Below are 13,166 nucleotides of genomic sequence, written 5' to 3' on the forward strand. Positions count from 1 at the left end.
TTCTCGAGGGTGCTGAGAACGATTTTGTGATCATTTTTCTAATCCAAGATGGCCGCCGCACAAAATTATGATTTCAGCAATATGGATATCGTACCCGAGGTTCTCGTGGGTGCAGAAAACGATTTGGTGATCATTTTTCAAATCCAAGATTGCCGCCGCTCAAAATTATCATTTCACCAATTTGGATATCGTACCCGAGATTCTCGAGGGTGCAGAGAACGATTTTGTGATCATTTTTCAAATCCAAGATTGCCGCCGCTCAAAATTATGTATTCAGCAATATGGATATCATGTCCGAGGTTCTCGAGGGTGCAGAAAACAATTTTGGGATCATTTTTTAATCCGAGATGGCCGCCGCTATAAAGTATGATAACTAGATAATGGGTATCGTATCCTCGGTTCTCGAGGGTGCAGTGAAAGATTCTGTGATCAGTTTTCAAATCCAAGATGGCCGCCGCTGAAAAGTATGATATCTTCATTATGGATATCGTATCAGAGGTTCTCAAGGGTCAACGATTTTGTGATTATTTTTCAAATCCAAGATGGCCGCCACACAAAATTATGATTTCAGCTATATGGATATCGTAACCGAGGTTCTCGAGGGTGCAGAGAATGATTTTGTGGACAGTTTTCAAATCCAAGATGGCCGCCGCTCAAAAGTATGATAACTACATTATGGGTATCGTATCCGAGGCTCTCGAGAGTGCAGAAAACAATTTTGGGATCATTTTTAAATCCGAGATGGCCGCCGCTCAAAAGTATGATAACTAGATTATGGGTATCGTATCCAAGGTTCACGAGGGTGCAGAGAAAGCTTTTGTGATCAGTTTTCAACTACAAGATGGCCGCCGCTCAAAAGTATGATAACTACATTATCGGTATCGTATCCGAGGTTCTCGAGGGTGCTGAGATCGATTTTGTGATCAATTTTCTAATCCAAGATGGCCGCCGCACAAAATTATGTTTTTACCAATGTGGATATCGTGTACGAGGTTCTCGAGGTTGCAGAAAACAATTTTGGGATCAGTTTTTAATCCGAGATGGCCGCCGCTCTAAAGTATGATAACAAGATTATGGGAATCGAATCCTAGGTTCTCGAGGGTGCAGAGAAAGATTTAGTGATCATTTTTCAAATCCAAGATGGCTGCCGCACAAAATTATGATTTCAGCAATATGGATATTTTACCCGAGGTTGTCGAGGTTGCAGAGAAAGATTTTGAGGTCAGTTTTCAAATCCAAGATGGCCGCCGCTCAAAAGTATGACAACTGCATTATGGGTATCGTATCCGAGGTTCTCGAGGAAGCTGAGAACAATTTTGTGATCATATTTCAAATCCAAGATGGCCGTAGCACAAAATTATGATTTCAGCAATATGGATATCGTACCCGAGGTTCTTGAGAGTGCAAAGAACGATTTGGTAATCATTTTTCAAATACAAGATGGCCGCCGTTCAAAAGTATGATAACTACATTATCGGTATCGTATCCGAGGTTCTCGAGGGTGCTGAGATCGATTTTGTGATCAATTTTCTAATCCAAGATGGCCGCCGCACAAAATTATGTTTTTACCAATGTGGATATCGTGTACGAGGTTCTCGAGGTTGCAGAAAACAATTTTGGGATCAGTTTTTAATCCGAGATGGCCGCCGCTCTAAAGTATGATAACAAGATTATGGGAATCGAATCCTAGGTTCTCGAGGGTGCAGAGAAAGATTTAGTGATCATTTTTCAAATCCAAGATGGCTGCCGCACAAAATTATGATTTCAGCAATATGGATATTTTACCCGAGGTTGTCGAGGTTGCAGAGAAAGATTTTGAGGTCAGTTTTCAAATCCAAGATGGCCGCCGCTCAAAAGTATGACAACTGCATTATGGGTATCGTATCCGAGGTTCTCGAGGAAGCTGAGAACAATTTTGTGATCATATTTCAAATCCAAGATGGCCGTAGCACAAAATTATGATTTCAGCAATATTGATATCGTACCCGAGGTTCTTGAGAGTGCAAAGAACGATTTGGTAATCATTTTTCAAATACAAGATGGCCGCCGCTCAAAAGTATAATAACTAGATTATGGGTATCGTATTTTAGGTTCTCGAAGGTGCAGAGAAAGATTTTGTGATAAGTTTTCAAATACAAGATGGCCGCCGCTCAAAAGTATGATAACTACATTATGGGTATCGTATCAGAGGTTCTCGAGGGTGCTGAAAACGATTTTGTGATCATTTTTCTAATCCAAGATGGCCGCCGCACAAAATTATGTTTTCACCAATGTGGATATCGTGTCCGAGGTTCTCGAGGGTGCAGAATACAATTTTGGGATCATTTTTAAATCCGAGATGGCCGCCGCTCAAAAGTATGATAACTAGATTATGGGTATCGTCTCCTAGGTTCTCGAGGGTGCAAAGAAAGATTATGTGATCAGTTTTCAAATCCAAGATGGCCGCCGCTCAAAAGTATGATAACTACATTATGGATATCGTATCAGAGGGTCTCGAGGGTGCTGAGAACCATTTTGTGATCATTTTTCAAATCCAAGATGGCCGCCGCACAAAATTATGATTTTAGCAATATGGATATCGTAGCCGATGTTCTCTAGGGTGCAGAGAACGATTTGGTGATCATTTTTCAAATCCAAGATGGCCGCCGCACAAAATTATGATTTCAGCAATATGGATATCGTACCCGAGATTCTCGAGGGTGCAGAGATAGATTTTGTGGTCAGTTTTCAAATCCAAGATGGCCGCCGCTCAAAACAATGATAACTTCATTATGGGCATCGTATCCCAGGTTTTCGAGGGTGCTTAGAACAATTTTGTGATCATTTTTCAAATCCAAGATGGCCGCCGTACAAAATTATGATTTCAGCAATATGGATATCGTACCCGAGGTTCTCGAGGGTGCAGAGAACGATTTTGTGATCATTTTTCATATCCAAGATGGCAGCCGCTCAAAAGTATGATAACTAGTTAGCTAGTATTATGGGTATCGTATCAGAGGTTCTCGAGGGTGCTGAGAACGATTTTGTGATCATTTTTCAAATCCAATATGGCCGCCGCACAAAATTATGATTTCAGCAATATGGATATCCTACCCGAGGTTCTCGAGGGTGCAGAGAAAGATTTTGTGGACAGTTTTCAAATCCAAGATGGCCGCCGCTCAAAAGTATGATAACTTCATTATGGGTATAGTATCCGAGGTTCTCGAGGGTGCAGAGAAAGATTTTGTGGACAGTTTTCAAATCCAAGATGGCCGCCGCTCAAAAGTATGATAAATACATTATTGGTATCGTATCCCAGGTTCTCGAGGTTGCTGAGAACGATTTTGTGATCATTTTTCTAATCCAAGATGGCCGCCGCACAAAATTATGATTTCAGCAATATGGATATCGTACCCGAGGTTCTCGTGGGTGCAGAAAACGATTTGGTGATCATTTTTCAAATCCAAGATTGCCGCCGCTCAAAATTATCATTTCAGCAATTTGGATATCGTATCCGCGGTTCTCGAGGGTGCAGTGAAAGATTCTGTGATCAGTTTTCAAATCCAAGATGGCCGCCGCTGAAAAGTATGATATCTTCATTATGGATATCGTATCAGAGGTTCTCAAGGGTCAACGATTTTGTGATTATTTTTCAAATCCAAGATGGCCGCCACACAAAATTATGATTTCAGCTATATGGATATCGTACCCGAGGTTCTCGAGGGTGCAGAGAATGATTTGGTGATCATTTTTCAAATCCAAGATGGCCGCCGCTCAAAAATATGATAACTACATTATGGGTATCGTATCCGAGGCTCTCGAGAGTGCAGAAAACAATTTTGGGATCATTTTTAAATCCGAGATGGCCGCCGCTCAAAAGTATGATAACTAGATTATGGGTATCGTATCCTAGGTTCACGAGGGTGCAGAGAAAGCTTTTGTGATCAGTTTTCAACTACAAGATGGCCGCCGCTCAAAACTATGATAACTACATTATCGGTATCGTATCCGAGGTTCTCGAGGGTGCTGAGATCGATTTTGTGATCAATTCTCTAATCCAAGATGGCCGCCGCACAAAATTATGTTTTTACCAATGTGGATATCGTGTACGAGGTTCTCGAGGTTGCAGAAAACAATTTTGGGATCAGTTTTAAATCCGAGATGGCCACCGCTCAAAAGTATGATTACTAGATTATGGGTATCGTATCCTAGGTTCTCGAGGGTGCAGAAAAAGATTATGTGATCAGTTTTCAAATCCATGATGGCCGCCGCTCAAAAGTATGATATCTTCATTATGGATATCGTATCAGAGGTTCTCAAGGGTGCTGAGAACGATTTTGTGATTATTTTTCAAATCCAAGATGGCCGCCACACAAAATTATGATTTCAGCTATAAGGATATCGTACCCGAGGTTCTCGTGGGTGCAGAGAACGATTTGGTGATCATTTTTCAAATCCAAGATGGCCGCCGCACAAAATTATCATTTCAGCAATTTGGATATCGTACTCGAGATTCTCGAGGGTGCAGAGAACGATTTTGTGGACAGTTCTCAAATCCAAGATGGCCGCCGCTCAAAAGTATGATAAATACATTATGGGTATCGTATCCCAGGTTCTCGAGGGTGCTGAGAACGATTTTGTGATCATTTTTCTAATCCAAGATGGCCGCCGCACAAAATTATGATAACTACATTATGGGTATCGAAACCCAGGTTCTCGAGGGTGCTGAGAACAATTTTGTGATAATTTTTCAAATCCAAGATGGCCGCCGCACAAAAATATGATTTCAGCAATATGGATATCGTATCAGAGGTTCTCGAGGGTGCTGAGAACCATTTTGTGATCATTTTTCAAATCCAAGATGGCCGCCGCACAAAATTATGATTTTAGCAATATGGATATCGTAGCCGATGTTCTCTAGGGTGCAGAGAACGATTTGGTGATCATTTTTCAAATCCAAGATGGCCGCCGCACAAAATTATGATTTCAGCAATATGGATATCGTACCCGAGATTCTCGAGGGTGCAGAGATAGATTTTGTGGTCAGTTTTCAAATCCAAGATGGCCGCCGCTCAAAACTATGATAACTTCATTATGGGCATCGTATCCCAGGTTCTCGAGGGTGCTTAGAACAATTTTGTGATCATTTTTCAAATCCAAGATGGCCGCCGTACAAAATTATGATTTCAGCAATATGGATATCGTACTCGAGGTTCTCGAGGGTGCAGAGAACGATTTTGTGATCATTTTTCAAATCCAAGATGGCCGCCGCTCAAAAGTATGATAACTTCATTATGGGTATAGTATCCGAGGTTCTCGAGGGTGCAGAGAAAGATTTTTGGACAGTTTTCAAATCCAAGATGGCCGCCGCTCAAAAGTATGATAACTACATTATGGGTATCGTATCCCAGGTTCTCGAGGGTGCTGAGAACGATTTTGTGATCATTTTTCTTATCCAAGATGGCCGCCGAACAAAATTATGATTTCAGCAATATGGATATCGTACCCGAGGTTCTCGTGGGTGCAGAAAACGATTTGGTGATCATTTTTCAAATCCAAGATTGCCGCCGCTCAAAATTATCATTTCAGCAATTTGGATATCGTACCCGAGATTCTCGAGGGTGCAGAGAACGATTTTGTGATCATTTTTCAAATCCAAGATGGCCGCCGCTCAAAATTATGTATTCAGCAATATGGATATCGTGTCCGAGGTTCTCGAGGGTGCAGAGAACGATTTTGTGATCATTTTTCAAATCCAAGATGGCCGCCGCTCAAAAGTATGATAACTTCATTATGGGTATAGTATCCGAGGTTCTCGAGGGTGCAGAGAAAGATTTTGTGGACAGTTTTCAAATCCAAGATGGCCGCCGCTCAAAAGTATGACAACTAGATAATGGGTATCGTATCCTCGGTTCTCGAGGGTGCAGTGAAAGATTCTGTGATCAGTTTTCAAATCCAAGATGGCCGCCGCTGAAAAGTATGATATTTTCATTATGGATATCGTATCAGAGGTTCTCAAGGGTGCTGAGAACGATTTTGTGATTATTTTTCAAATCCATGATGGCCGCCACGCAAAATTATGATTTCAGCTATATGGATATCGTACCCGAGGTTCTCGAGGGTGCAGAGAATGATTTGGTGATCATTTTTCAAATCCAAGATGGCCGTCGCACAAAATTATCATTTCAGCAATTTGGATATCGTACCAGAGATTCTCGAGGGTGCAGAGAACGATTTTGTGGACAGTTTTCAAATCCAAGATGGCCGCCACTCAAAAGAATGATAACTACATTATGGGTATCGTATTCCAGGTTCTCGAGGGTGCAGAGAAAGATTTTGTGATCATTTTTCAAATCCAAGATGGCCGCCGCACAAAGTTATGTTTTCAGCAATATGGATATCGTGTCCGAGGTTCTCGAGGGTGCAGAAAACAATTTTGTGATCATTTTTAAATCCGAGATGGCCGCCGCTCAAAAGTATGATAACTAGATTATGGGTATCGTATCAGAGGTTCTCGAGGGTGCTGAGCACGATTTTGTGATCAGTTTTGAAATCCAAGAGGGCTGCCGCAAACAGTAATATTTTCAGCAATATGGATATCGTGTCTGAGGTTCACGAGGGTGCAAAAATTAATTTGGAATCATTTTTAAATCCGAGATGGTCGCCGTGCAAGACTATGTTAACAAAAATATGGGTATCGCATCCGAGGTTCTCGAGAGTGCACAGAACGATTTTGTGATCATTTTTGAAATCCAAGATGGCCGCCGCTCAAAATTATGATAACTACTTTATGGGTATCGTATCCCAGGTTCTCGAGGGTGCAGAAAACAATTCTGTGATCCTTTTTGGAAATCCAAGAGGGCTGCCGCAAACAATAATGTTTTCAACAATATGGATATCGTGTCAGAGGTTCTCGAGGGTTCAAAAATTATTTTGGGATCATTTTTAAATCCGAGATGGCCGCCGTGCAAGATTATGATCACAAAAATATGGGTATCGCATCCGAGGTGCTCGAGAGTGCACAGAACGAATTTGTGATCATTTTTGAAATCCAAGATGGCCGCCGATCAAAATTATTATAACTACATTATGGGTATCGTATCCGAGGAACTCGAGGGTGCAGAGAACGATTTTGTGATCATTTTTCAAATCGAAGACGGCCGCCGCTCAAAAGTATGATTAATACATTATGGGTATCGAATCAGAGGTTCTCGAGGGTGCTGAGAACGATTTTGTGATCTTTTTCAAATCCAAGATGGCCGCCGCACAAAATTATGATAACTAGATTATGGGTATCGTATCCTAGGTTCTCGAGAGTGCAGAGAAAGATTTTGTGATCAGTTTTCAAATACAAGATGGCCGCCGCTCAAAAGTATGATAATTACATTATGGGTATCGTACCCGAGGTTCTCGAGGGTGCTGAGAACAATTTTGAGATCATTTTTCTAATCCAAGATGGCCGCCGCACAAAATTATGTATTCAGCAATATGGATATCGTGTCCGAGGTTCTCGAGGGTGCAGAAAACAATTTTGGGATCATTTTTAAATCCGAGATGGCCGCCGCTCTAAAGTATGATAACTAGATTATGGGAATCGTATCCTAGGTTCTCGAGGGTGCAGAGAAAGATTTGGTGATCATTTTTCAAATCCAAGATGGCCGCCGCACAAAATTATGATTTCAGCAATATGGATATTTTACCCGAGGTTGTCGAGGGTGCAGAGAAAGATTTTGTGGTCAGTTTTCAAATCCAAGATGGCCGCCGCACAAAAGTATGACAACTGCATTATGGGTATCGTATCCGAGGTTCTCGAGGAAGCTGAGAACAATTTTGTGATCATATTTCAAATCCAAGATGGCCGTAGCACAAAATTATGATTTCAGCAATATGGATATCGTACCCGAGGTTCTTGAGGGTGCAAAGAACGATTTGGTGATCATTTTTCAAATACAAGATGGCCGCCGCTCAAAAGTATGATAACTACATTATGGGTATAATATCCGAGGTTCTCGAGGGTGCAGAGAAAGATTTTGTGGACAGTTTTCAAATCCAAGATGGCCGCCGCTCAAAAGTATGATAAATACATTATGGGTATCGTATCCCAGGTTCTCGAGGGTGCTGAGAACGATTTTGTGATAATTTTTCTAATCCTAGATGGCCGCCGCACAAAATTATGATTTCAGCAATATGGATATCGTACCCGAGGTTCTCGTTAGTGCAGAAAACGATTTGGTGATCATTTTTCAAATCCAAGATTGCCGCCGCTCAAAATTATCATTTCAGCAATTTGGATATCGTATCCGCGGTTCTCGAGGGTGCAGTGAAAGATTCTGTGATCAGTTTTCAAATCCAAGATGGCCGCCGCTGAAAAGTATGATATCTTCATTATGGATATCGTATCAGAGGTTCTCAAGGGTCAACGATTTTGTGATTATTTTTCAAATCCAAGATGGCCGCCACACAAAATTATGATTTCAGCTATATGGATATCGTACCCGAGGTTCTCGAGGGTGCAGAGAATGATTTGGTGATCATTTTTCAAATCCAAGATGGCCACCGCTCAAAAGTATGATTACTAGATTATGGGTATCGTATCCTAGGTTCTCGAGGGTGCAGAAAAAGATTATGTGATCAGTTTTCAAATCCATGATGGCCGCCGCTCAAAAGTATGATATCTTCATTATGGATATCGTATCAGAGGTTCTCAAGGGTGCTGAGAACGATTTTGTGATTATTTTTCAAATCCAAGATGGCCGCCACACAAAATTATGATTTCAGCTATAAGGATATCGTACCCGAGGTTCTCGAGGGTGCAGAGAACGATTTGGTGATCATTTTTCAAATCCAAGATGGCCGCCGCACAAAATTATCATTTCAGCAATTTGGATATCGTACCCGAGATTCTCGAGGGTGCAGAGAACGATTTTGTGGACAGTTTTCAAATCCAAGATGGCCGCCGCTCAAAAGTATGATAAATACATTATGGGTATCGTATCCCAGGTTCTCGAGGGTGCTGAGAACGATTTTGTGATCATTTTTCTAATCCAAGATGGCCGCCGCACAAAAATATGATTTCAGCAATATGGATATCGTGTCCGAGGTTCTCGAGGGTGAAGAAAACAATTTTGGGATCATTTTTAAATCCGAGATGGCCGCCACTCAAAAGTATGATAACTACATTATGGGTATCGTATCAGAGGTTCTCGAGGGTGCTGAGAACGATTTTGTGATCATTATTCAAATCCAAGATGGCCGCCGCACAAAATTATGATTTCAGCAATATGGATATCGTGTCCGAGGTTCTCGAGGGTGAAGAAAACAATTTTGGGATCATTTTTAAATACGAGATGGCCGCCACTCAAAAGTATGATAACTACATTATGGGTATCGTATCAGAGGTTCTCGAGGGTGCTGAGAACGATTTTGTGATCATTATTCAAATCCAAGATGGCCGCCGCACAAAATAATGATTTCAGCAATATGGATATCGTACCCGAGGTTCTCGAGGGTGCAGCGAAAGATTTTGTGGACAGTATTCAAATCCAAGATGGCCGCCGCTCAAAAGTATGGTAAATACATTATGGGTATCGTATCCCAGGTTCTCGAGGGTGCTGAGAACGATTTTGTGATCATTTTTCCAATCCAAGATGGCCGCCGCACAAAATTATGATTTCAGCAATATGGATATCGTACCCGAGGTTCTCGAGGGTGCAGAGAACGATTTGGTGATCATTTTTCAAATACAAGATGGCCGCCGCACAAAATTATGATTTCAGCAATATGGATATCGTACCCGAGGTTCTCGAGGGTGCAGAGAACGATTTGGTGATCATTTTTCAAATCCAAGATGGCCGCCGCTCAAAAGTATGATAACTTCATTATGGGTATAGTATCCGAGGTTCTCGAGGGTGCAGAGAAAGATTTTGTGGACAGTTTTCAAATCCAAGATGGCCGCCGCTCAAAAGTATGATAACTACATTATGGGTATCGTATCCGAGGTTCTCGAGGGTGCTGAGAACGATTTTGTGATCATTTTTCTAATCCAAGATGGCCGCCGCACAAAATTATGATTTCAGCAATATGGATATCGTACCCGAGGTTCTCGTGGGTGCAGAAAACGATTTGGTGATCATTTTTCAAATCCAAGATTGCCGCCGCTCAAAATTATCATTTCACCAATTTGGATATCGTACCCGAGATTCTCGAGGGTGCAGAGAACGATTTTGTGATCATTTTTCAAATCCAAGATTGCCGCCGCTCAAAATTATGTATTCAGCAATATGGATATCGTGTCCGAGGTTCTCGAGGGTGCAGAAAACAATTTTGGGATCATTTTTTAATCCGAGATGGCCGCCGCTATAAAGTATGATAACTAGATAATGGGTATCGTATCCTCGGTTCTCGAGGGTGCAGTGAAAGATTCTGTGATCAGTTTTCAAATCCAAGATGGCCGCCGCTGAAAAGTATGATATCTTCACTATGGATATCGTATCAGAGATTCTCAAGGGTCAACGATTTTGTGATTATTTTTCAAATCCAAGATGGCCGCCACACAAAATTATGATTTCAGCTATATGGGTATCGTATCCAAGGTTCACGAGGGTGCAGAGAAAGCTTTTGTGATCAGTTTTCAACTACAAGATGGCCGCCGCTCAAAAGTATGATAACTTCATTATGGGTATAGTATCCGAGGTTCTCGAGGGTGCAGAGAAAGATTTTGTGGACAGTTTTCAAATCCAAGATGGCCGCCGCTCAAAAGTATGACAACTAGATAATGGGTATCGTATCCTCGGTTCTCGAGGGTGCAGTGAAAGATTCTGTGATCAGTTTTCAAATCCAAGATGGCCGCCGCTGAAAAGTATGATATTTTCATTATGGATATCGTATCAGAGGTTCTCAAGGGTGCTGAGAACGATTTTGTGATTATTTTTCAAATCCATGATGGCCGCCACGCAAAATTATGATTTCAGCTATATGGATATCGTACCCGAGGTTCTCGAGGGTGCAGAGAATGATTTGGTGATCATTTTTCAAATCCAAGATGGCCGTCGCACAAAATTATCATTTCAGCAATTTGGATATCGTACCAGAGATTCTCGAGGGTGCAGAGAACGATTTTGTGGACAGTTTTCAAATCCAAGATGGCCGCCACTCAAAAGAATGATAACTACATTATGGGTATCGTATTCCAGGTTCTCGAGGGTGCAGAGAAAGATTTTGTGATCATTTTTCAAATCCAAGATGGCCGCCGCACAAAGTTATGTTTTCAGCAATATGGATATCGTGTCCGAGGTTCTCGAGGGTGCAGAAAACAATTTTGTGATCATTTTTAAATCCGAGATGGCCGCCGCTCAAAAGTATGATAACTAGATTATGGGTATCGTATCAGAGGTTCTCGAGGGTGCTGAGCACGATTTTGTGATCAGTTTTGAAATCCAAGAGGGCTGCCGCAAACAGTAATATTTTCAGCAATATGGATATCGTGTCTGAGGTTCACGAGGGTGCAAAAATTAATTTGGAATCATTTTTAAATCCGAGATGGTCGCCGTGCAAGACTATGTTAACAAAAATATGGGTATCGCATCCGAGGTTCTCGAGAGTGCACAGAACGATTTTGTGATCATTTTTGAAATCCAAGATGGCCGCCGCTCAAAATTATGATAACTACTTTATGGGTATCGTATCCCAGGTTCTCGAGGGTGCAGAAAACAATTCTGTGATCCTTTTTGGAAATCCAAGAGGGCTGCCGCAAACAATAATGTTTTCAACAATATGGATATCGTGTCAGAGGTTCTCGAGGGTTCAAAAATTATTTTGGGATCATTTTTAAATCCGAGATGGCCGCCGTGCAAGATTATGATCACAAAAATATGGGTATCGCATCCGAGGTGCTCGAGAGTGCACAGAACGAATTTGTGATCATTTTTGAAATCCAAGATGGCCGCCGATCAAAATTATTATAACTACATTATGGGTATCGTATCCGAGGAACTCGAGGGTGCAGAGAACGATTTTGTGATCATTTTTCAAATCGAAGACGGCCGCCGCTCAAAAGTATGATTAATACATTATGGGTATCGAATCAGAGGTTCTCGAGGGTGCTGAGAACGATTTTGTGATCTTTTTCAAATCCAAGATGGCCGCCGCACAAAATTATGATAACTAGATTATGGGTATCGTATCCTAGGTTCTCGAGAGTGCAGAGAAAGATTTTGTGATCAGTTTTCAAATACAAGATGGCCGCCGCTCAAAAGTATGATAATTACATTATGGGTATCGTACCCGAGGTTCTCGAGGGTGCTGAGAACAATTTTGAGATCATTTTTCTAATCCAAGATGGCCGCCGCACAAAATTATGTATTCAGCAATATGGATATCGTGTCCGAGGTTCTCGAGGGTGCAGAAAACAATTTTGGGATCATTTTTAAATCCGAGATGGCCGCCGCTCTAAAGTATGATAACTAGATTATGGGAATCGTATCCTAGGTTCTCGAGGGTGCAGAGAAAGATTTGGTGATCATTTTTCAAATCCAAGATGGCCGCCGCACAAAATTATGATTTCAGCAATATGGATATTGTACCCGAGGTTGTCGAGGGTGCAGAGAAAGATTTTGTGGTCAGTTTTCAAATCCAAGATGGCCGCCGCACAAAAGTATGACAACTGCATTATGGGTATCCTATCCGAGGTTCTCGAGGAAGCTGAGAACAATTTTGTGATCATATTTCAAATCCAAGATGGCCGTAGCACAAAATTATGATTTCAGCAATATGGATATCGTACCCGAGGTTCTTGAGGGTGCAAAGAACGATTTGGTGATCATTTTTCAAATACAAGATGGCCGCCGCTCAAAAGTATGATAACTACATTATGGGTATCGTATCCGAGGTTCTCGAGGGTGCAGAGAAAGATTTTGTGGACAGTTTTCAAATCCAAGATGGCCGCCGCTCAAAAGTATGATAACTACATTATGGGTATCGTATCCCAGGTTCTCGAGGGTGCTGAGAACGATTTTGTGATAATTTTTCTAATCCTAGATGGCCGCCGCACAAAATTATGATTTCAGCAATATGGATATCGTACCCGAGGTTCTCGTTAGTGCAGAAAACGATTTGGTGATCATTTTTCAAATCCAAGATTGCCGCCGCTCAAAATTATCATTTCAGCAATTTGGATATCGTATCCGCGG

This window comes from Leptidea sinapis, chromosome 19 (genome assembly GCF_905404315.1).
Source record: "Leptidea sinapis chromosome 19, ilLepSina1.1, whole genome shotgun sequence".
In the NCBI taxonomy this organism is placed as follows: Eukaryota; Metazoa; Arthropoda; class Insecta; order Lepidoptera; family Pieridae; genus Leptidea; species Leptidea sinapis.